Source organism: Nicotiana tabacum, unplaced genomic scaffold (genome assembly GCF_000715075.1).
Source record: "Nicotiana tabacum cultivar K326 unplaced genomic scaffold, ASM71507v2 Un00339, whole genome shotgun sequence".
Classification (NCBI taxonomy): Eukaryota; Viridiplantae; Streptophyta; class Magnoliopsida; order Solanales; family Solanaceae; genus Nicotiana; species Nicotiana tabacum.
The window spans coordinates 17,000-39,870 of NW_027438576.1; the positions used below are offsets into that span (position 1 = coordinate 17,000).

Consider the following 22,871-nt stretch of genomic DNA (forward strand, 5'->3'; position numbering starts at 1 on the left):
CCTCAATTTGAGGTCTAAATTCCCAATTTATCAAATCCCTAGTTTCTACCCAAAATCTCCAATTATACCATGAAAAACCTTAGATTCTAGGTTGAAATCTTGTAAAATGAAGTGAAAGATTGAAAGAAACTAGCTAAGAATCACTTATGATTTGGGGAAGAAGAAGTCTTTGGAAAATCATCTCTTGTGTTTTAGATTTTGACAATTTGAAGAATGAATGTAAAATCCTAACCAAAAGTCATTTTGATCAGTTGCAAGTGTCGCATTTGTGACCTGGGGTTCGCAAATGCGAAGAACCTATCACAAATGCGAAGAAAGTCTCGTAAATGTGAGCCTGACCTTCTGCAATTGTGATCCCTGCCATTCCCAGACTCCTTTCGTAAATGCGAAGAAAAGTTCGCAATTGCGAACACTGCTGGCCAAGCTTCTCCTTACAAATGCGAACCCCTCAGAGCTCGCAACTATGATGCTTGATCTCGCAAATGCAAGATCAGAGGCCTATAACCTACTCAGTTACACCAGCAAAATTTTTCCAAGTTCAAATCACTCCGTAGCATATCCGAAACTCACCCGAGCTCTTGGAACTCCAATCCAACCATGAACACAATTCTTAAAACATTATATAAACTTGATCGCACGATTAAATCACCAAAATAACACCTAAAACCACGAATTTAGCACGAAATCACATGAATTCTCAAGAACATTTTAAAATTCCTATTTTCACAACCGAGCATCTGAATCAAGTCAAACCAATTCTGTTTTTCATCAAATTTCACAGACAAGTCTTAAATATTATATTGAACCTGTACCGGGCTTTGAAACCAAAATATAGACCCGATACCAACAAGATCAAACATCAATACTTTTCTTGAAAACCATAATTTTTCAAATTTCAATTTTTAACAAAAATTCATAACTCGGGCTAGGGTCCTCCAAATCCGATTCTGGGAATACGCTCAGGTTCCATATTTTGATACGGACCTGTTGGGACTATGAAAATAAGAATCGGGGTCCGTTTACCAAAAATGTTGACCGAAGTAACCTCAAATGAAGTTTTGAAGCAAAAATCCTTATTTTTATCAATTTTCAACATAAAAGCTTTCCGAAAATACGTCCGGACTGTGCACGTAAATAAATGAGGGATAAAATGAGGTTTTAAAGGCCTCGGAATAGAGAATTTGGTTTTAAATCATAATGACCTATCGGGTCATCACACTCTCAAACACTACATATCCCTAGCTGGCAATGTTGTTTGTCCACTAGATTTGAGTAGTTGTCCTGAATTGCATTATCTAATTGGAGATTTTGTATCTGTTACTTTTTTGAGAGTGATATGGATTTCAATTATATCATTGGTAACCATTCTCGTAATACAAAAGATTTTTATCACTTTATTCATCAGTTGTCGGAACCTAAGGAGATGCACCTGTGATCCAATTAGCCTCGGTCATATCCATTCAAGTGATACTTTTTCCGAATCATGGCATATCCCTTGGTTTCACTAACAATCAAGTTGCGGGTGATGGAGCTAACATAGTAGGGTTCATAACAGTGTGGGCGTTGCTCTATAAATTCGATGGAGATGAATAATTCTTAGCAAAAGAATTTATTCCACATTATGAAAGGTCAGTAATTAAAGACCCTTATGGACTAGGGATGTCTATGTGGGATGAAACAAAAAAATATAAGTTGGAGATGTGTGACATCGTCACTCCTCTAGATAAGGTTCGACCTACTTTTATTGTATCACAGGATGACATTGAATATACAGGGGGGATTGTTTATTTTTAATTTTAGAATTATAAGTAGTTGACTAGTTTACTAATTAATCGACTAGAGATAACAACAGAATAATAGTACTGCAAAAATAAAATATCGAAAAAAAGACACCAGAATTTTATACTAGTTCGGATTTAATGTGAAAGCTACTCCAGTCCCTTGGGTTGCAAGGGTTATCTCTTATTGATACAATGCCTTACCAGTGTTTGTCTCTTTTTTCTTCTCTCGCTAACTATACAGCAGATCTAAAAAGAACTACAATGCTTGTTTGTAGTAGAACAAAATGAGTGATAATGGTTCGTTCAATGTATGGCTGCTTCAAGCCTGGAACAGATGTATATATACTTCATGAGGCCTTCTTGACTCGTGAATCTTGAGAGATTGCAAACCCAAGGGAGTTGATTCTTGAAAGGAATCATAAATTAATTCTTTCCAAGAATAAAGACAAGTTTCCATTGATCTTCCTTGATTTTTGGTCTTGACAGTCTATTTATCCGCTAGGCATATCTTTCCCGTTACTTGAGTGATCACCGATGGATCCCTTGATTTTGGGCTTCAATGATCTCCATTGTATCGCTTTGCAATCTTGTTTTCCTTTGATTTGGGACCTTCTATAGTAACTTCCATCAATCATCTATGAAATCATTGAGTGATTCTTTTCCGGATCTCCACTCTTTCTTCCTTTTTCATCTCTAAGCATTGATACTTTTTCCTTTTTGCTTATGGAGCTCCCGTTAACGAATATTGTTTCCTTAATCCATACTTGAATTATAGGACTTTTTAATTCCTTTATTTTATCCCTTGTGATCCTGCACCAAATGTGATATATTATTTTTCATCATTAAAACTCATATTTAATAATCTTCCCATTTTTGATAAAGACAAAAATAATATATATATATATATATATATATATATATACATATATATATATATATATATATACATAAAGTTAATACCTGTTGGCCTGCTCACCTATAGTCAACTCCCCCTCAACATGTGCTTCAGCCGACTCCCCCTCAACATGTGTTGTCCCGCAATGTATTACTTCTTTTCTCATATGCTTCAGTCGATTCCCCCTCAACAGGTGATACTATTTACCCTGCAATGTATGACTTCTTTTTTCTCCCTCTTTTTTGACATCAGGAAAGAGGGGATATGCATAGATATAATTGAAATTAAGTAGAAACAGGTACATCATAAGTAAATATTTGCAAATCACATACATGCAAAGTTTAACAAAAGTAAAGAGAAATATCCAACGACTGGTGACCAGTCCAAAACAAAAAAAAAGCAAAAAATATTATCTGAAATCACCACAATTAACGACGCAAGAAATAAGTGAAAGTTTTGCAAATCGCCTCCTTCAGACGCTCAAAGCAGGCATTAGCGGAAACTGTCACCCTATCAATCCTGGCATGTACCTCCTTGAAGGTTTTGATTGTGTTTTCTGCAAGTTTGAGAATTTTGACCCTTATCTTTGAAACGTCGGACACAGTCTCTTTGGATATGGAATGGATGTCCCCAACTGTAGATTGAGTTGCAGCAAGAAGGTCCTTGATGATGTTTAACTTGTTGTCAATGGCAGTTAATTTTTCTACAAGATCAGGATCACTTACAGTATGATGGGAAACAGATGCTTTTATCTTAGAATCAGGTTGAACACTCTTAAATTCACCTTCCTATTTCTTTACCCAGGAGCCATTATTACACACACATCCCATACTGGAAAATGTTCTAGAGTTGTAGCATTTAGAAACAGAGACAAAGGGGTATTCTGAAATAGAGATGTTGTGGGCTTCCAAAATGTGGGTGATAGTCATACCATAGAGTAGACTGGTAGGATCATCAGCACTCTCAATTATGAAGTTTATGACCCATGAGGATAGGTTAACCTTAAGTTTAGTCACAAGACAGTAGACGAGAAAGGTGTCTCGTTGAGGGAAGGTGGAGAATGAGCCAGTGCGAGGAAGAAGTTTAGTTTCAACAATGTGGGCCAGAACTCGGGTTACGCAACTAACATCACTGGGACCTAACTGGCTAGGAAGGGAATCAAATGGACACTCAACAATGCAACATTTTTCTTGACCAAAAGAAATTTCAAAATAATCAGGCCAAGTATTCATGAAAACATGGGAAAATCGGCACTTACACTGAAACATTGAGTCAAACATGGCACAATCAAGAATAATACGTTTTCCTAGAACATGGAATCTGACTTATCAAGCTTCCTAGAGCGAAGATTGGCATAGAAAATTCTCTCTAAGTGTGATCATCACTTGTTTTAAAATGAAATTCTGCATTCTGAGTCCTTAAAAACCTCTTTAGCATCACCTCAATTTGCGTGCGCAGTCTTGGCGCATTGCCGAAAAGCCTATATGTGAAAATCTGTGAAAATGATAAATTTTGACTATAAAATGAGTTAATATGACTTCGGTCAAAATATTAGGTAAACGGAACTGTACCCGTGATTTGACTGTCCCGAAGGGTCCGTAGGAATATATGGGACTTGGGCGTATGCTCAAAATAAAATTTCGAGGTCCGAAGCCCGAGAAATAAATTTTTGAAGAAAATTATTTTCTGAAATTGTTTATAAGGTTGGGAAATGAATTTTGATTAAAATTCGATGGTATCGGGCCCGTATTTTGGTTTCGGTGCCCAGTACAGGTCTTATATAAGATAATTCTGTGAAGTTTGGTAAGAAACGGAATCCATTTGAGGTGTTTCGGACCTTAAATACAAAATTTGATGTTTAAAGAAGTTTTGGGAAAAATTTATTGATTTTGAGGTTTAATTCATAGTTGTTGTTATTTTAGTAATTTGAATGCATGAGCGAGTCCGTATGATGTTTTTAGGGTGGTGTGCATGTTTGGTTTGGAACCCCGAGGGCTCGGGTGAGTTTTGGATAGGCCACGGGGTGCATTTTGAACTTAGAAAATTATAGGTCCTTCAACTGTGCATAGCAGGCTTGCAGGTTTCGCATTTGCGAAGCCTGGCTCGCAAATGCGAGCGGCTTGTCGCAATTGTGAAAGAATCCCAGGCCAGCTCCCTATTGCAAATGCAAAGTTTCCCATTTGTCAAGTGATCGCAAATGTGATGCTGTAGTCGCAAATGCGACATTATTTTCGCAAATGCGAAAGTCCAGCATTTATGAAGGGTTCGCAAATGCGACCCTTTGTTCGCAATTCCCAGCTCGCAAATAAGGGCCTCCTTTCGCATTTTCCAACGCAGCAGAGGTCGGGATTCGCAATTGCGAACCCCTTTTCGCAATACCCATATCTGAGGTCTGCAAATTTTATACTTAGACGATTTTCAACTCATTTTTACATCTTTTCAAAACACAAACTCCTTAGGGTGATTTTCCAAGAACAACTCTTCTTCCAACTCGATTGTAAGTTAATTTCAACTCATTTCCTTCAATCACTAACATCATTTCACAGGATTTCAACTCAAAATCAATGATTTTCATGGGGGAAATTGGCTGTTTTCGGTAGAACTTAGGGTTTTCAAAAATTGGGAATTTGGACCTCGATTTGAGGTCCAATTTCATAACAAATCATATATTTGGGTTCGTGGGGGAATGGGTAATTGGGTTTTGGTTCAAACCTCGAGATTTGACCATGTGTGCCCGGGAGCGATTTTTAACTTTTTGGGCAAAACTATGGGAAATTCATTTTCATGCATTCAAATGGATTCATTTAGCGCTTGATGATGTAATTAAGTAACTTATGACTAGATACGAGCGAATCGGCGGTGGAATCAAGGGGTAAAGCTATAATTGAAACTTGAGTTGTGTTCGTGGCATCGAGGTAAGTGTTTGGTCTAACCTTAGCTTGAGGAATTGGGAGTTGTGTCTTATTTGCTACATGTTAATTGTGGAGTACAATGTATAGGCATGGTGACGAGTATCTATACGTTGGTGTCAATCATGCCCGTGAGTCTTGTATTATAATTGTTATGACTCTGTTGTGGTTTATTACACTTCATATGTTATTATCACCATTGTTCCCTTGCCGGGATATTTGTTTGATATTAATGATCCCTTGTAGGGATGTTTGTTTTGATAGTATTTTTCCCTTGCCGGGATGTCTGTTTGATATTATTGTTCCCTTGCTGGAATATTGTTCAAATATCATTGTTCCCTTGCCGGGAAGTTGTTATATTGCTCTTGTTCCCTTGTCGGGATTCCTTGTGATTATTGTTGGCTTGTAACTAGGAGCGGGTGGAACGCCTACCACAAGATATAATGGTTTTCCCCTCCTATCTTTAATTTTTTATTCCTACTTTACTTTCCGTTGTATATTATATAACTATACATGTTTATTTGGTGGTCTGGTCCTAGCCTAGACACTTACCTGCACATAGGGTCGGTTGTGCTGATACTACACTCTGCACTATATGCAGATATTGAAGCAACGCTTGGACCGTAGTTTGGAGGCTATCTTCAGGGCACGCGGAGATCCAAGGTAGACCTACAGGCGTCCGCAGGCCCTGACGTCTCCCTCTATCCCTTATTCCCTATTTCATTTTCCTTACTTCAGAAATAGTGTACTGTTATTTATTCAGACTTTGTATGTAGCAATCTTAGACTGTCTGTGACACTGTGACACCAGGTTTTGGGTGATTAAGGCTTGAGCAATTGTAATAGACACGGATTTTAGATATTTTATTGATGTCTTCTACTTTATTTTAAAGTTCCATTGTTTATACGTTATCGCCTTATATTTGTTAAAAAGAAATAATTGGACAATGAAGTAAGTAGTCAAAGGATTGGCTTGCCTAGCTCACATTAGTAGGCGTCATCATGACTCCCGAGGGTGGGAAATCCGGGTCGTGACAAGGTTGTATCAGAGCTCTAGGTTACATGTGTCTCACAGTTCACAGACAAGCTTAGTAGAGTCTGAGGGATCAGTACGGAGACGTCTGTATTTATCCCCAGAGGCTACAGAGTTAGGAAAAACTTCACATTTATTCTTTCCTATCGTGCTGTTTGGTCTCTCAATGATAATTGAATTTCTACTCAGTTCTTTCACAGATGGAGAGAACGCACGCTTCCTCATCCACTAACTAGCAGCCCGAGCCCCCAACAGTAGCTCCCACGAGGGGCAGAGGGTGAGGCAGAGGCCGAGGTCATGCTAGAGGATGAGGTAGGGGTAGATCTCAGCCTAGAGAAGCAACACCCACAACGGAGCCTCAGGTTGATTTTGATGATGGGGTTCCATCCCCAGCAATTCTGGTAGGCCCAACTCATGTCCCAGAGGGGTTTATTGATACCCTAGTTTTTCAGGATGCTCTGGTCCATCTAGTGGGCCTTATGGAGAGTGTTACCCGGGCAGGTTTACTTTCTGTAGCACCAGCTGTCTCTCAGGCTAGAGGAGGAGCCCAAACTCCTGCTACTCACACTCCGGAGCAGGTAGCTCCCCAGATTCAGACTCCAGCGATTCGGCCAATTAGAGCAGTTCAGCCGGGTGTGGTAGCTTAGACCGGTGATGGAGCAGTTATGTCTGCCGATGCTTTGTGGAGGCTTGATAGGTTCACCAAGCTCTTCAATACTACTTTCCGAGGTGCATCTACTGAGGATCCCCAGGATTGTCTAGACAGCTATCACGAGGTTCTTAGGAACATGGAGATAGTTGAGACCAATAGGGTTGATTTTGCCACTTTTCACTTGTCTGGATCCACCAAGACTTGGTGGAGGGATTTCTATTTGGCTAGACCAGTCGGGTCGCCAGCTTTGACTTGGGAGCAGTTCACTCAGCTATTTCTGGAGAAGTTTCTCCCCATCACTCAGAGAGAGGCCTATCGTAGGCACTTCGAGCGTCTTCAGCAGGGTTCCATAATTGTTACCCAGTATGAGACCAGATTCATTGACATGGCTCGTCATGCTCTTGTCACACTTCCCACCGAGAGAGAAAGAGGGTGAGGAGGTTCATTGATGGACTTATTCAGCCGATTCGCCTTCAGATGGCTAGGGAGACTAGGAGTGAGATATCTTTCCAAGAGGCAGCCAATGTGGCCCGGAGAGTAGAGATGGTTCAGTCGCAGGAAGGTGGTCATGGGTCAGACAAAATGCCCCGTCATTCAGGACGATTTAGTAGTACCTTTTCTGGAGGTAGGGATTCACATGGTAGAGGCCATCCTCCTAGGCCTTTTCAGTCAGCACTTCAGGTTTCTCACAGTGCTTCAGGTGGTCGTGGTTCTCAGATGCAATAATCCGATTAGTAGTCATACAGTACACCATCAACTCCTATCAGTGAACCGCCACTTCAAAGTTTCTAGGGTCATTATCCCCAGCATTCGAGGGCTTGTTTTACTTGTGGCGACACGAGGCACATTGCTAGGTATTGCCTTCAAGCACCGAGTAGCTCTCAGCATCAGGGCTACTATGTTATGGTTCAGGCACTAGGTGTTCCACAGCCCGCCCAGCCAGCTAGAGGTAGGGGTAGAGGTGCTAGAGGTGGAGGTAGAGGTATTAGAGGTGGAGCTGAGGCCGCTAAAGGTGGAGGTCAGCCAACAGCAGACCATCCTAGTGATGTAGTTTAGGGTGGTAGGGCCCAACCTCGATGCTATGCTTTTCCATCCAGGACCGAGGCTGAGGTTTATGATGTAGTTATTATAGGTACGGTTCTAGTTTGTGATAGAGATGTTTCACTATTATTTGGTCCAGGGTCTACGTATTCATATGTGTCATCTTATTTTGCACCGTATCTGGTTATGCCTAGTGATTTCTTGAGTGATCTTGTTTATGTGTCTACACCGGTAGGTGATTTTATTGTGGTAGATCGAGTCCATCACTTTTATTTAGTCATGATTGGGGGTTTTGAGACTCGTGTAGACTTGTTGCTTCTAGACATAGTTGATTTTGATGTTATATTAGGGATTGACTTGTTATCACCTTACCACGCTATCTTGGGCTGTCATGCTAAGATTGTGACCTTAGCCTTACCGGGTTTACCTCGTTTAGAGTGGAGAGGGACTCCTAGTCATTCTACTCATAGTGTTATCTCTTATGTGAAGGCTCGACGTATGGTCGAGAAGGGGTGTTTGGCCTATTTGGCATATGTTCGTAATTCTAGTGCTGAGGTTCCTTCTATTGATTCCGTGCCCATTGTTCATAAGTTTCCTAAGGTATTTCCTTCAGACCTGTCGGGTATGCCACCCGACAAGGATATTGACTTGTGAATTGATTTGACTCCGGGCACTCAATCCATTTCTATCCTGATGTACCGTATGGCCCCGCCTGAGTTGAAAGAGTTGAAGGAGTAGTTGCAAGACTTTCTTGAGAAGGGTTTCATTAGGCCGAGTGTTTCGCCTTGGGGCATGCTAGTGTTGTTTGTTAAGAAGAAGGACGGATCGATGAGGATGTGTATTAATTACCGGCAGTTGAACAAGGTTACGGTCAAGAATAAGTATCCATTGCCTCGGATTGATGATTTTTTTGATCAGCTTCAGGGTGCTAAGGTATTTTCGAAGATTGACTTGAGATATGGCTACCATCAGTTGAGGATTAGGGCATCTGATGTCCCTAAGATAGCTTTTCGCACTCGGTACGGGCATTATGAGTTCTTGGTGATGTCAATCAGGTTGACAAATACCCTAGCAACTTTTATAGATTTGATGAACCTAGTGTTCAGGCCTTACTTGGATTCGTTCGTGATAGTCTTCATTGATGATATTTTGATATATTCCCGCAGCCGGGAGGAGCACGAGCAGTATCTTAGGGTGGTTCTTCAGACCTTGAGGGATAGTCAGTTATATGCTAAGTTCTCGAATTGTGAGTTCTAGTTGAGTTCAGTGGATTCCTGGGTCATGTTGTATCAGCAGAGGGTATTCAGGTGGATCTGAAAAAGATTGAGGTAGTCAAGAACTAGCCTTGACCGGTATCAGCTATAGAGATTCGAAGTTTCTTGGGATTGGTAGGCTACTATCGTCGGTTCGTAGAGGGGTTTTCATCTATCGCAACCCCGATGACCAGGTTGACCCAGAAAGGTGCCCGGTTCAGATGGTTGGATGAGTGTGAGGCGAGCTTTCAGAAGCTCAAGACAGCTCTGACTACAGCAACAGTGTTGGTTTTGCCCACAGGTTCAGGGCCTTATACAGTTTATTGTGATGCATCTTGTATTGGACCAGGTGCAGTGTTGATGCAGGATGGCAAAGCCATTGCGTATGCTTCGAGGCAGTTAAACATTCATGAGAAGAACTATCTGGTTCATGATTTAGAGTTGGTAGCCATTGTTCACGCATTGAAGATTTGGAGGCATTATCTGTATGGCGTGGCATGTGAGGTGTTCACGGATCACAAGAGTCTTTAGTATTTGTTCAAGGAAAAGGAGTTGAATTTGAGGCAGATGAGGTGGTTGGAGTTGTTGAAAGATTATGATATCACTATCTTATATCATTCGGGAAAGGCCAATGTGGTGGCCGATGCCTTAAGTAGGAAGTCAGCCAGTATGGGCAGTCTTTCTAATATTCCGGTCAGTGAGAGACCGTTTGCTTTAGATATTCAGGATTTGGCCAATCAGTTTGTGAGGTTGGATGTTTCTGAGCCCAGTCGTGTGTTAGCTTGCACGGTCGCCCGTTCTTCTTTATTAGAGCGTATCTGAGATAGGCAATATGATGATCCCCATTTGTGTGTCCTCAGAGACACGGTGCAGTGCGGAGGTGCCAAGCAGGTTACCTTAGGTGATGATGGAGTTTTGACATTGCAGGGTCGAGTTTGTGTGTCTAATGTGGATAGACTTCGAGAGTTGATTTTAGAGCAGGCCCATAGTTCCCGGTACTCTATTCATCCGGGCATCGCTAAGATGTATCAGGATTTGTTGTAGCATTATTGGTGGCGGAGAATGAAGAAGGCTATTGTTGCATATGTGGCTCGGTGTTTGAATTGTCAATAGGTTAAGTACGAGCATTAGAGGCCCGGTAGTTCATATTGTTGTTGGACTCCCAAAGACTCGGAGGAAGTTTGATGCAGTGTGGGTTATTATTGATAGGCTGACCAAGTCAGCGCATTTCATTCCTGTGGAAATCTCCTATTCTTTCGAGAGGTTAGCTAAGATCTATATCCGGGAGATTGTTCATCTTCATGGTGTGCTTGAGTCTATCATTTCGGACTGAGGTACACAGTTTACCTCACATTTCTGGAGAGCAGTTCAGTAAGAGTTGGGCATGTGGGTTGAGTTGAGCACAACATTTCGTCCTCGGACGGACGGGCAGTCCTAGCGGACCATTCAGATTTTGGAGGATATGTTGCAAGCTTGTGTCATTGACTTTGGAGGCTCATAGGATCAGTTTTTGCCTTTAGTAGAGTTTGCCTACAACAATAGCTACCAGTCGAGTATCTAGATGGCTCCTTATGAGGCTTTATATGGTAGGCGGTGTCGGTATCTGGTTGGATGGTTTGAGCTGGGAGAGTCTCATTTATTGGGTACGGATCTGGTTCAGGATGCCTTGGACAAGGTTAAGATTATTCAGGATATGCTTCGTACAGCTAAGTCCAGGCAAAAGAGTTATGCAAACCGCAAGGTTCGTGATTTGGCATTCTTGGTCGGTGAGCGGGCATTGCTTCGAGTGTCGCCTATGAAGGGCATGATGAGGTTTGGGAAAAAGGGCAAGCTTAACCCTAGGTTCATTGGCCCATTTGAGATTCTTGATCGAGTAGGAGAGGTGGCTTATAGACTTGCATTGTCGCCGAGCTTATCAACCGTGCATCCAGTGTTTCATGTGTCCATGCTTAGAAAGTATCACGGCGATCCATCCCACGTGTTAGATTTCAGCACTGTCCAGATGGACAAGGACTTGTCCTTATAAGGATGAGCCGATAGCTATTCTAGATCGGCAGGTTCGTTAGTTGAGATCGAAGAGTTTTCCTTCTGTTCGTGTTCAGTGGAGGGGTCAGCCTCTTGAGGCATCGACCTGGGAGTCCGAGTCTGATATGCGGAGCCATTATCCCCATCTTTTACCCGACTCAAGTACTTCCTTCTTCTGTCCGTTCGAGGATGAAAGGGTTGTTTTAGAGGTGGAGAATGTTATGACCGAAAAGGTCATCACTTGTTTTAAAATGAAATTCTGCATTCTGATGCCTTAAAAACCTCTTTTAGCATCACCTTGATTTGTGTGCGCAGTTCGAGCACGTTGCCGGAAAGCCTGTATGTGAAAATCTGTGAAAATGATAAATTTTGACTATAAAATGAGTTAATTTGACTTCGGTCAGCGTGTTGGGTAAACAGACTCGGACCCGTGCTTTGACTATCCCGGAGGGTCCGTAGGAAAATACAGGACTTGTGTATGTGTCCGGAATCCAATTCCGAGGTCCGAAGCCCAAGAAATAAATTTTTGAAGAAAATTATTTTCTGAAATTGTTTATAAGGTTTGGAAATGATCTTTGATTAAAATTCGATGGCATCGGGCCCGTATTTTGGTTCTGGTGCCTGGTAGAGGTCTTATATATGATTTAAGATAATTCTATCAAGTTTTGTGAGAAACGAAATACATTTGACGTGATTCGGACCTTAAATGCAAGATTTGATTTTTAAAGAAGTTTTGGGAAAATTTCATTGATTTTGAGGTTTAATTCATAGTTGTTGATGTTATTTTAGTGATTTGAATGTACGAGCGAGTCTGTATGATGTTTTTAGGGTGGTGTTCATGTTTGGTTTGTAACCCCAAGGGCTCGGGTGAGTTTTAGATAGGCCACGGGGTGCATTTTGAACTTAGAAAATTGTAGGTTCTTCAGCTATACATAGCAGGCCTGCAAGCTTCACATTTTGTGAAGCCTGGATCGCAAATGCGATGTTGTAAATGCGAGGTTATCCACGCAAATGCGAAGTTTCCCATTTGGCCAGTGACCGCAAATGCGATGATGTAGTCGCAATTCCCAAGTCGCAAATGCGACATTATTTTCGCAAATGCGAAAGTCCAGCATTTTATGAAGGGTTCGCAAATGCGACCCTTTCTTCGCAATTCCCAGCTCGCAAATGAGGGCCTCCCTTTGCATTTCCCAACCCAGCAAAGGTCGGGGTTCGCAATTGCGAACCCCTGTTCGCAATTCACATATCTGAGGCCTGCAAATTTTATACTTAGACGATTTTCAACTTAATTTTCACATCTTTTCAAAATACAAACTCCTTAGTGTGACTTTCCAAGAACAACTCTTTTTCCAACTCGATTGTAAGTAAATTTTAACTCATTTCCTTTAATCATTAACATCTTTTAACATGATTTCAACTCAAAATCAATGATTTTCATGGGGGAAATTAGGTGTTTTGGGTAGAACCTAGGTTTTTCAAAAATTGGGGATTTGAACCTCGATTTGAGGTCCGATTTCAAAACAAATCACATATTTGGGTTCGTGGGGGAATGGGTAATCGGGTTTTGGTTCGAACCTCGAGATTTGACCATGTGGGCCTGGGGAAGATTTTTGACTTTTTGGGCAAAACTTTGGGAAATTCATTTTCATGCATTCAAATTGATTCATTTAGCACTTATTGATGTACTTAAGTAACTTGTGACTAGATATGAGCAAATTGGCGATGTAATCAAGGGGTAAAGCTATAGTTAAAACTTGAGTGTGTTCGTGGCATCGAGGTAAGTGTTTGGTCTAACCTTAGCTTGAGGGAATACGTTGGTGTCAAGCATGCCTGTGAGTCTTGTATTATAATTGTTATGACCCCGTTGTGGTTTATTGCACTTCATATATTATTTTCACCATTGTACCCTTGCCGGGATGTTTGTTTGATATTAATGATCCCTTGCCGGGATGTTTAGTTTGATAGTATTGTTCCCTTGCCGGGATGTTTGTTTGATATTATTGTTCCCTTGCCGGGATGTTGTTGAAATATCATTGTTCCCTTACGGGGAAGTTGTTATATTGCTCTTGTTCCCTTGCCGGGATTCCTTGTGATTATTGTTGGCTTGTAACTAGGAGCGGGTGGTACGCCTACCATAAGATATAAGGAAATAGGGAGCGGGTGGTACGCCTACCACAAGATATAAGGAAATTGGAGCGGGTGGTACGCCTACCACAAGATATAATGAAATGGGAGCGGGTGGTACGCCTACCACGAGATAAATGAAATGGGAGTGGGTGGCGTGCCTACCATGAGATACATAAAATGGGAGCGGGTGGCACGCCTGCCACGAGATACAAGAAATGGGATCGGGTTGCACGCCTGCAACAAGATGTGAAAAGAAAGTGAAATCCGCCTTTGTTTTTCTTATTTTTATTAGTGGTTGGATTTGATTCCTTTATAGTTCTCTTGATATTCTGTTTTACTTGTTATTCCCCGAAGCATGTTTCCCCCTCCCATCTATACTTGTTTATTCCTACTTTACTTTCTATTGTATATTATATAATTGTATAGGTTTATTTGGTGGTCTGGTCCTAGCCTCGTCACTACTTTGCCGAGGTTAGGCTAGACACTTACCATCACATGGGGTCGGTTGTGTTGATACTACATTATGCACTATGTGCAGATCTCGGAGCAGCGCTTGGACCGTAGTTTGGAGGCTACCTTCAGTCCACGCGGAGATCCAAGGTAAACCTGCAGGCGTTCGGTGGCCCTAGCATCTCCCTCTATCCCTTATTCCCTGTTTCATTTTCCTTACTTCAGAAACAGTGTACTGTTATTTCTTCAGACTTTGTATGTAGCAATCTTAGACCGTCTGTGACACTGTGACACCAGGTTTTGGGTGATTAAGGCTTAAGTAATTGTAATAGACACAGATTTCAGATATTTTATTGATGTCTTCTACTTTAATTTTAAGTTTCGTTGTTTATACGTTATCGCCTTATATTTGTTAAAAAGAAATAATTGGATAATGAAGTAAGTAGTGAAAGGATTGGCTTGCCTAGCTCACATTGATAGGCGCCATCATGACTCCCGAGGGTGGAAAATCCAGGTCGTGACACTAAGGGTTCATAAACTTTGGGAGGGGGTACAGAAAAGAACTTAGACCATCCTTGAAAAACAAGCAGATCTTTTACCTTACAATCGAGGTCCTCCATGTCATCAAGGTCGATTACTCTACCATGAGCGATGGGTTTGTCTTTCAGAGCAACAAAGAAATCCTATTTGGGGTATTCCGGAAATTTAGGTCGGACTCTAGAGAACTGTAGAGATCTACTTTGGATTTCTTGGGGGTTAAAGATTCAATGTGGTCTTCTATAGGCCTTTTACTAAGAGCTTTTTCTCCTATTCAGTGAGAGTGTTCAGATGGTTCTGCCTAAGAAGAGGAAAACCCTTCTAAATGATCAGACCCTAGGTCTACTTGTTCTAGAGGCTGAGAAGAGGGTTTTCCCCTGGAACGAGTGCTTTTTCTAGTGGAGGCATAAGGATTCTTAGAGTGTTTAGCCATTGAAGAATTTTGAAGAAGGTATAGGAATAATGAAGAAATGGGAGAATAGTTCAGAGGATTAAAAAGAAGGGATTTTGATGGTTGAGTGCAAGAAAGTAAAGGGTGTCAATAAGGGGTCATGATGATTGATTTTCCTTTCTTGAAAGCTACGATTGATGGAAAAAAGAGGGAAATCAGAGGAGTTTAATTAATGCATACTTACGAAGAAAATAAAACTAAAAACATTAGACACGCAACAATAAAAATTAACATATAGGTCCTAATTTTTATGATCAAGTGAAAAAGTAGTTCTCTTAGGGAGAAAAATCTATCTTCAAGTAAAGGCTTAGTAAAAATGTTCGCTAGTTGATCAGTGATGCCAAACAAATAATAATTCTATATCTCCTTTAAGGATATGATATCTAATGAAATGATATTTAACGTCTATATGCTTAGACCTAGAATGATGCACAAGATTCTTTTAGATACATATAGCACTAGAGTTATCACAAAATATTTGGATAGGTTTAAAAATAGTTCATAGTCACCCAGTTGATGAGACATCCATAGTGATTGTGCACAGTATTGCCCAATGGCAATATATTCCGCCTCCATTGTGGATAATACAACGGAGCCTTGTTTCTTACTGTTCCATGATATTAATGCCTTTGCCAGTAATTAACATGTTTCCCTGGTGCTTTTTCTGTCTTCCTTATCATCTGCAAGATCAACATCTGAAAAACCTTCCAGCATAAAATTCTTAGAACGTGGGTACCATAGTCCATAAGAAATAGTTTCGATGAGATAACGAATTATGCTCTTTACTGCAGTCAGATGCGATTCCTTAGGAGCTGATAGAAACCTGACGCATTTACACATACTAAACATAATATTTGGTGAACTTGCAGTCAAGTAAAGTAGAGAGCCAATCATTCCACGATATTTTGTTTCATCAACTGGATTTTTTTTCGTCCTTGTCGAGACTTGTTGACAGGCTCATTACCATTCCAATTTATTTAGCACTGCTCATGCCAAAATTTTGAATTAATTCCTTTGTATATTTTGTCTAGCACACAAAAGTTTATTCTTCAGATTGTTTAATTTTAAGTCCAAGGAAAAACGTAAGCTATCCCATCATGCTCTTTTCACACTCACTTTGCATAAGACTAGCAAATTCCTTGCACAAAAGAGGGTTAGCACTTCCAAAGATAATATCATCAACATAGACTTGAATAATAATATTACCTCCTGAAGATCTTTTGACAAAAAATGTAGTGTCTACTTTACCTCTTGTAAAGCCATGGTCGAGTAAGAATGAGCTAAGTCTTTCATACCAGGCTCGTGGAGCTTGTTTGAGTCATATAGGGCTTTAGTCAACTTATACACATGGTAACGGAATTTTAGTCAACGGCTTTAGAACGGCCGGGTCGTTACATTAACACTTCCTCCATCTATATTATTAACTTATTTGAACAGGTTTTGTCTTATATCATGTGACTGGAACACACACTGTCTAAGTATAATTTTCCTTTGCGGCTCTTTCTGTGGTGTTCCTGCAAGATAAATTATCACCTTCTTTTAGGTACCCAAGCTTGCTTGGTTCCTTGTTTGTTAGTTCTACTAGAATCAGGATTGTTTTTGGGTTTCCAAATCCATCATGTAATACTATATTTACGAAATCGATAAAAAGAATATTTATGTCCACTTTTGTTATAGTAATGACACATAGGGGTTGATCAAGTTTTTGATCTACCGCTTGTGTTAGTACTTGTGGACTCAGTTCTAACCTATACTTTTCTAGTTGACTTGTAAGTCGCCTGATTAGACTTGACAGAACTGTGACTGGTGGACTTGCACATGCCATTAAGTTGCATTTACAATTCCTGAACTTCATCTTGAAGTACATCTCTCTCAATTTCACAGACTTCAAGCTTGAGTTCCCAGTCTTTCTTTTCCCTATTGAGTCTCTTTAGTTCATTCATCAATTTTTGAGACTCTTTTAGGGTAAGGTCAAGAATATCATGCAATTCATTACATTTATCACAGTCAAAAGATATTACCTCGCTTATTTCACCTCATGCCATGAAAGAATTTTTAGTATCTTCTTTGAATTCATCGTCTGATACATCTTCATCGGTCCAACAGCCTGAGTATTTGTTCATGTCGTTTTCTAGAATGGCCATGAAGCACATATTTGCTATTTTTCCATGTTCTAAACCGTCTTCATCACTCCAACTTCTGAAAGACTTGTTTTTATTGAATCCTCTGAAGACCTTTTTATTTAAGATCTTGACAGTCAGCTTGAACATGCCCATACCTTTCACACTCATAACATTTTCCATCATTCTTGTCTTATTCATTATATTGTTTGGTTCGCCTGGGTGGCATCCTTCCCCTTCTTGTGTTTCTGTATCTTCTCATTAAACTATCAATGTTTCTTGAAACCATGGCAATCTCTTCTTCAAGAGCTTCTCGGTCATCATCAATATTATTTTCAGGTCTTTCAGTTGTAGCTTTGAAAGCGACTATTTTCTTCTTTTCTTTTTGGTTTGTTTTCTTGATATGTGTTTTCTAGAACGCTATAGGATCTCCTTAAAGTTCATCATATTAAAGTTGGGGAAAATGCATAAGTGTCACGTCAGTGTTAAGGGTGCAAATAATTCCATTTAAAATAAGTTTAGGGGAGTAATAGGATTCCCGCAAAGAAAAAGTGTGTAGTTAGAAATCCGGGTATAAGTCAGGGGGGTACTTATGCATTTTTCCCTATGAAAGTTTGTTAAGATATTGAGATTCGAATGCAACTACTTTTGTCTGCCAAGTGGTAGGTAGACTTCTTAAAATTTTTCGAACTTGATCACCACTTGAGTAGGGTTTGCCAAAAACTTTTAGATCGCTAATAATTTTGTTGAACCTTGCAAGCATTTCCTCAATGGATTCTTTTTTTTCATCTGGAAGAGTTCATAGTCATGAATCAACATGTTAATGTGAGTTTCTTTCACTTTGCTGGTTCCTTCATATGTAACTTTCAGTTTATCCAATATTTCTTTGGCTGTATCACAACTTGAGATTTTCTCATACTCCTCTCCACTTATAGAATTATAGAGCAAATTCTATGCTTTAGCATTGGTATGAACAATGGTCATCTGCTCGTCTGTGTATTCATCTATATCTTTCTGATCAGTGGGTGGTTAAGCTACTACTGGGAGTGGATAGTTATCCATTTTGATAACGCGCCATACTTTGACATCATAGGATTTTGCAAATATTTTCATTCGCACTTTCCAGTGAGAAAAGTATTGTCCATTGAAATATGGTGGCCTGAATTACAATGTTCCTTCTTGAAACAGTCCTCCGATAGTCACTTGATTTGCCATAATCTTTTCTCACAAGCTGTTAAGCAAACATTGTGAGACTAGCTCTGATACCAATTGAATATATGGGGGGGGAGGGGGTATTGTCTATTTTTAATTTTAGTATTATAAGTAGTTGGCTACTTTACCAATTAGTCAACTAGAGATAAGAATAGAATAATAGTAGTGCAAAAATAAAATGCAGGAAATAAAGACATCGGAATTTTATATTGGTTCGGATTCAATGTGAACCCTACTATAGTACCCTTGGGTTGCAAGGGTGGTCTCTTTCAGTGTTGGAGGTTTCTCGAGTACAGAATGGTTGATATAGCTTTACACTAACAGCTTACTCTCTATGTCACTTTTATCTTCTTGATACAATGCCTTACCAATGTTCGTCTCTTTTTCTTCTATCACTAATTACACAACAAATCTAAAAAGAACCACAATATGTGTTTGGAGTAGAACAAAAGGAGTGATAATGGTTCATTCAAAGTATGTATGCTTCAATCCTGGAACAGATGTACATATACTTCGTGAGACCTTCTTAACTCGTGAATCTTGATAGATTGCAAAACCAAGGGAGTTAATCCTTGAAAGAAATCATAAATTGATTCTTTCCAAGAATAAAGACAAGTTTCCGTTGATCTTCCTTGATTTTTGGTCTTGACAGGCTGTTCATCCGCTGGGCATATCTTTTCCATTACTTGAGTGATTGCTGATGAATCCCTTAATTTTGGGCTTCAACGATCTCCAGTGTATCGCTTCGCAATTTTGTTTTTCTTTGATTTGGGACCTTCCTATAATAGCTTCCGTCAATTATCTATCAAATCATTGATTGATTCTTTTCCGGATCTCCATTGTTTCTTCTTTTTTTCATCTGTAAGCATTGATGCTTTTTCCTTTTTACTTATTGAGCTCCCGTTAACAGAAATTGTTTCCTTAATCCATACTTGAATGATAGGGCTTCTTGATTCCTTTGTTTTATCTCTTGTGATCCTGCATCAAATGTGATATATTATATTTTATCATTAAAACTCATATTTAACAGAGATCGTAAAGCTAAAGAAGTTAATATTTTCAAAAGGACCAAGCCTAACTCACATAACACCTTTGACAGTAACGTGTGCTTATGTATGGACTTGCTTGATAAAATCAGAGGCTGCAATAGGGAAAGAAATAGACGAGAATGAAATGGAGTTCTTCTTTTGTGCTACAACTTACTTCGGAAATTGCATAGTGCCATACATTATAAAAACAAGTCATGCTAATGTAGCTGGAAAATAAGGTTTTATAATTGCTACAAAATTAGTTGGAGAAAGTATTTAGAAAAAGATAAAGGATGAGGAATCAATACTAAATGGGGAGTTTTTAAAAGAACTGTTCACCACAGATTGGAAACGACCTTTTTCAGTTACTGGATAAACAAAGCATGACTTATATGCTGCTGATTTTTGTTGGGGAAAACCAGAAAAATTAGAGTTCGTTTCTATTGACAATGGCGATGGCAAATCGATGTTCCTCAGTAAGTCTAAGGACTCGAATGGAGATTAAGAGATTGACTTGTCTTTGCCTAAAAAGTCGAATGAATGCTTTTGCTGCTATTTTCACCATAGGCTTAACTTTCTGTAGCAAGCCTGGCTAAGATTATATTGCCACCACAAAATAATATTGCATTTACATATTCTAGTGGAGGGACTAAAGATGAAATATTTCAAAATTATCTGTCACTTTCTCCAACTTACTTCGGGAATTGGACAACGAATGTTTTTTTAAACGTCCGAATTTGTTTAAGACCATTAGAATGTGTTCGTGCATGTTCTTCCTTGTTTTTCTCCACAATGTTCGTCTTACACAGTTCTTTCTCTTGTTGGTGGTATCTGTGGTCGGATTGGTCAATTTAATACACTTCATCTATGTAACAAAGTTTGCGTTCATATAAAAAATAATATTTTTTATTTAATATTTACAACTTTTTTTAAGAACTCAAATTCACTTAATTACTCAAATTTAGCACTTTTGAACTAACAATTTTACTTCTAAATTATTACTTATATACCTAACAGGGATGGCTCAAGCATATGTGTGGCCTAAAAATAAAGTTTAATGTGAGGACTACTTTTTAAAAAAAAAATAAAGTTAAAAAATAAATTTCTATTTGAAGTCTATTCTTCTAGATTTTTGAGATGCGAAGCGGTAAATGGAGTAATAACAACAACAACAACAACAATAACAACAACAACATACCTAGTATTATCTCACACCATAGGTGTAAATGGAATAATATTTTAATAATCAATTTTTTCAACAAAAAAAAAAAAGAATTCAACTAATATAGCCAGCCCATTTAATCTTTCTTGAGACATTATTGATCTTAGCTAAGATTTTATCAATTTTAATTTTGGAAAACTTTTTTCGCTGAGGCAACTCTTGTAGAAACTGTTAATATTATTCTACAAGCAATATAAGCATTTGGAAACGGAAAGTCTTTTTATTTAATTGAGTATGTCGATCAGAGTAGTATCTTCTACTTATACTATTTCCCTTATCAAATCAATTTCAGTTCATGTTAATTATTCATATTACCCATTTTTAAGTAAGCCAAACAGTTACTTTATTTACATGAGAAAGTCTATTTTTGTACTAAAAGTACTAAATATTTTTTAAAATATCTATAAATTTATTATTTCAAAAAAATGGGGCCTCCCAAATTTGGGGGACTAATGCACAAGCCTTATTAACTATAACATATGTACCTGAGTGTATTATCTTTGTAATGAAACAATAAAAGAAGAAGAACAATATTGCAGAGAAAGAGAGAGGGGAAATTCTTATTGAATTTTAGGATGATTTACAATGGGGTAAGACCTCTCTATTTATAGGGGAAAAATGACTTAGCCACAAAGTAAAACTATTTACAAGATAGACATTCACTCTAATTACAATTCTATTCATAACACTCCCCCTTGAATGTCTACTCAATAAGTAATGTGCCTCGTTAAAACCTTAATTAAAATAAAACCCAATGGGAAAAAAAGTTTTAGAAAAGGAAAAAAGAGTACACATGTTTAATAATACGCATTTTGGTTGCCTCATTAAAAATCTTGCAAGGAAAATCTAGTGGGACAAAACCTTGTAAGGGAAAAAGAGTGCAACGCGCATTAACTCCTCTGATGAGAGCATCAATTCACATCCTTGAGCCTTCGCATCCCAATCTTTTGCACTAGCTTCTTGAAGGTTGACGTCGGTAAAGATTTTGTGAACAAATCAGCCATATTATAACTGGAATGAATTTGTTGCACATTAATATCACCATTCTCTTGAAGATCATATGTGAAAAATAACTTTGGTGAAATGTGCTTTGTTCTATCTCCTTTTATGAATCCTTCCCTTCAATTGGGCTATGCATGCTGCATTGTCTTCATACAAAATCGTGGGAAGTTTGTCGCACTTCAAACCACATTTGTCTCGAATAAGATGTATTATAGACCTCAACCACACACAATCTCAACTTGCTTCATGAATAGCAATTATCTTAGCATGATTAGATGAAGTAGCCACAATTGATTGCTTAGTCGATCTCCAAGATATGACAGAGCCACCACATGTAAACACATAGCTTGTTTGAGATCGAGCCTTGTGTGGATCGGATAAATACCCAGCATAGACATAACCAACAAGATCAGGACTGCAATTATTGCCATAAAATAAGTTCATATCGGTAGTTCCTTTTAGATACCGTAATATGTGTTTGATTCCATTCTAATGTCTCCTTGTAGGAGCAGAGCTATATCTTGCTAAGACATTAACTGAAAAGGTTATGTCAAGCCTTGTAGTATTGGCAAGATACATTAGTGCACCAATTGCACTAAGATATGGTACTTCAGGACCAAATAGCTTTTCATTCTTTTCTTGAGGTCGGAATGGATCCGTATTCACTTCAAGTGATCGAACAAGTATCAGAGTACTTAATGGATGTGCTTCATCCATGTAAAATCATGTCAATACCTTTTCTAGATAGAGATTGATGAACAAAAATTCCGTTTGCCAAATGTTCAATTTGCAAACCAAGAAATAATTTTGTTTTTCCGAGATCTTTCATCTCGAATTCCTTCTTTAAATAATCAATTATTTTTTGGAGTTCTATAGGAGTTCCAATAAGGTTTATGTCATCAACATATACAGCAAGTATAATAAATTCTGATGTTGTTTTCTTTATAAAAACACATAGGCAAATGGCATCATTTATATAGTCTTCCTTTAATAAATACTCACTAAGATGATTATACCACATTCATTCTGATTGCTTTAGACCATACAACGATCTTTGCAATTTGATTGAAAACATTTCCCGGGGACTTTGAATTGTTTTCTTTAGGTATTTTGAATCCCTCGGTAATTTTCATA

The 22,871-nt window shown here is 38.9% G+C and overlaps 1 pseudogene; it reads left to right on the top strand.

Moving 5' to 3' along the window:
• The first annotated feature begins 1,164 nt into the window (after positions 1–1,164).
• LOC142179093 (phenolic glucoside malonyltransferase 1-like) lies at positions 1,165–20,109 on the top strand (annotated as a pseudogene).
• Positions 20,110–22,871: the final 2,762 nt, after the last annotated feature.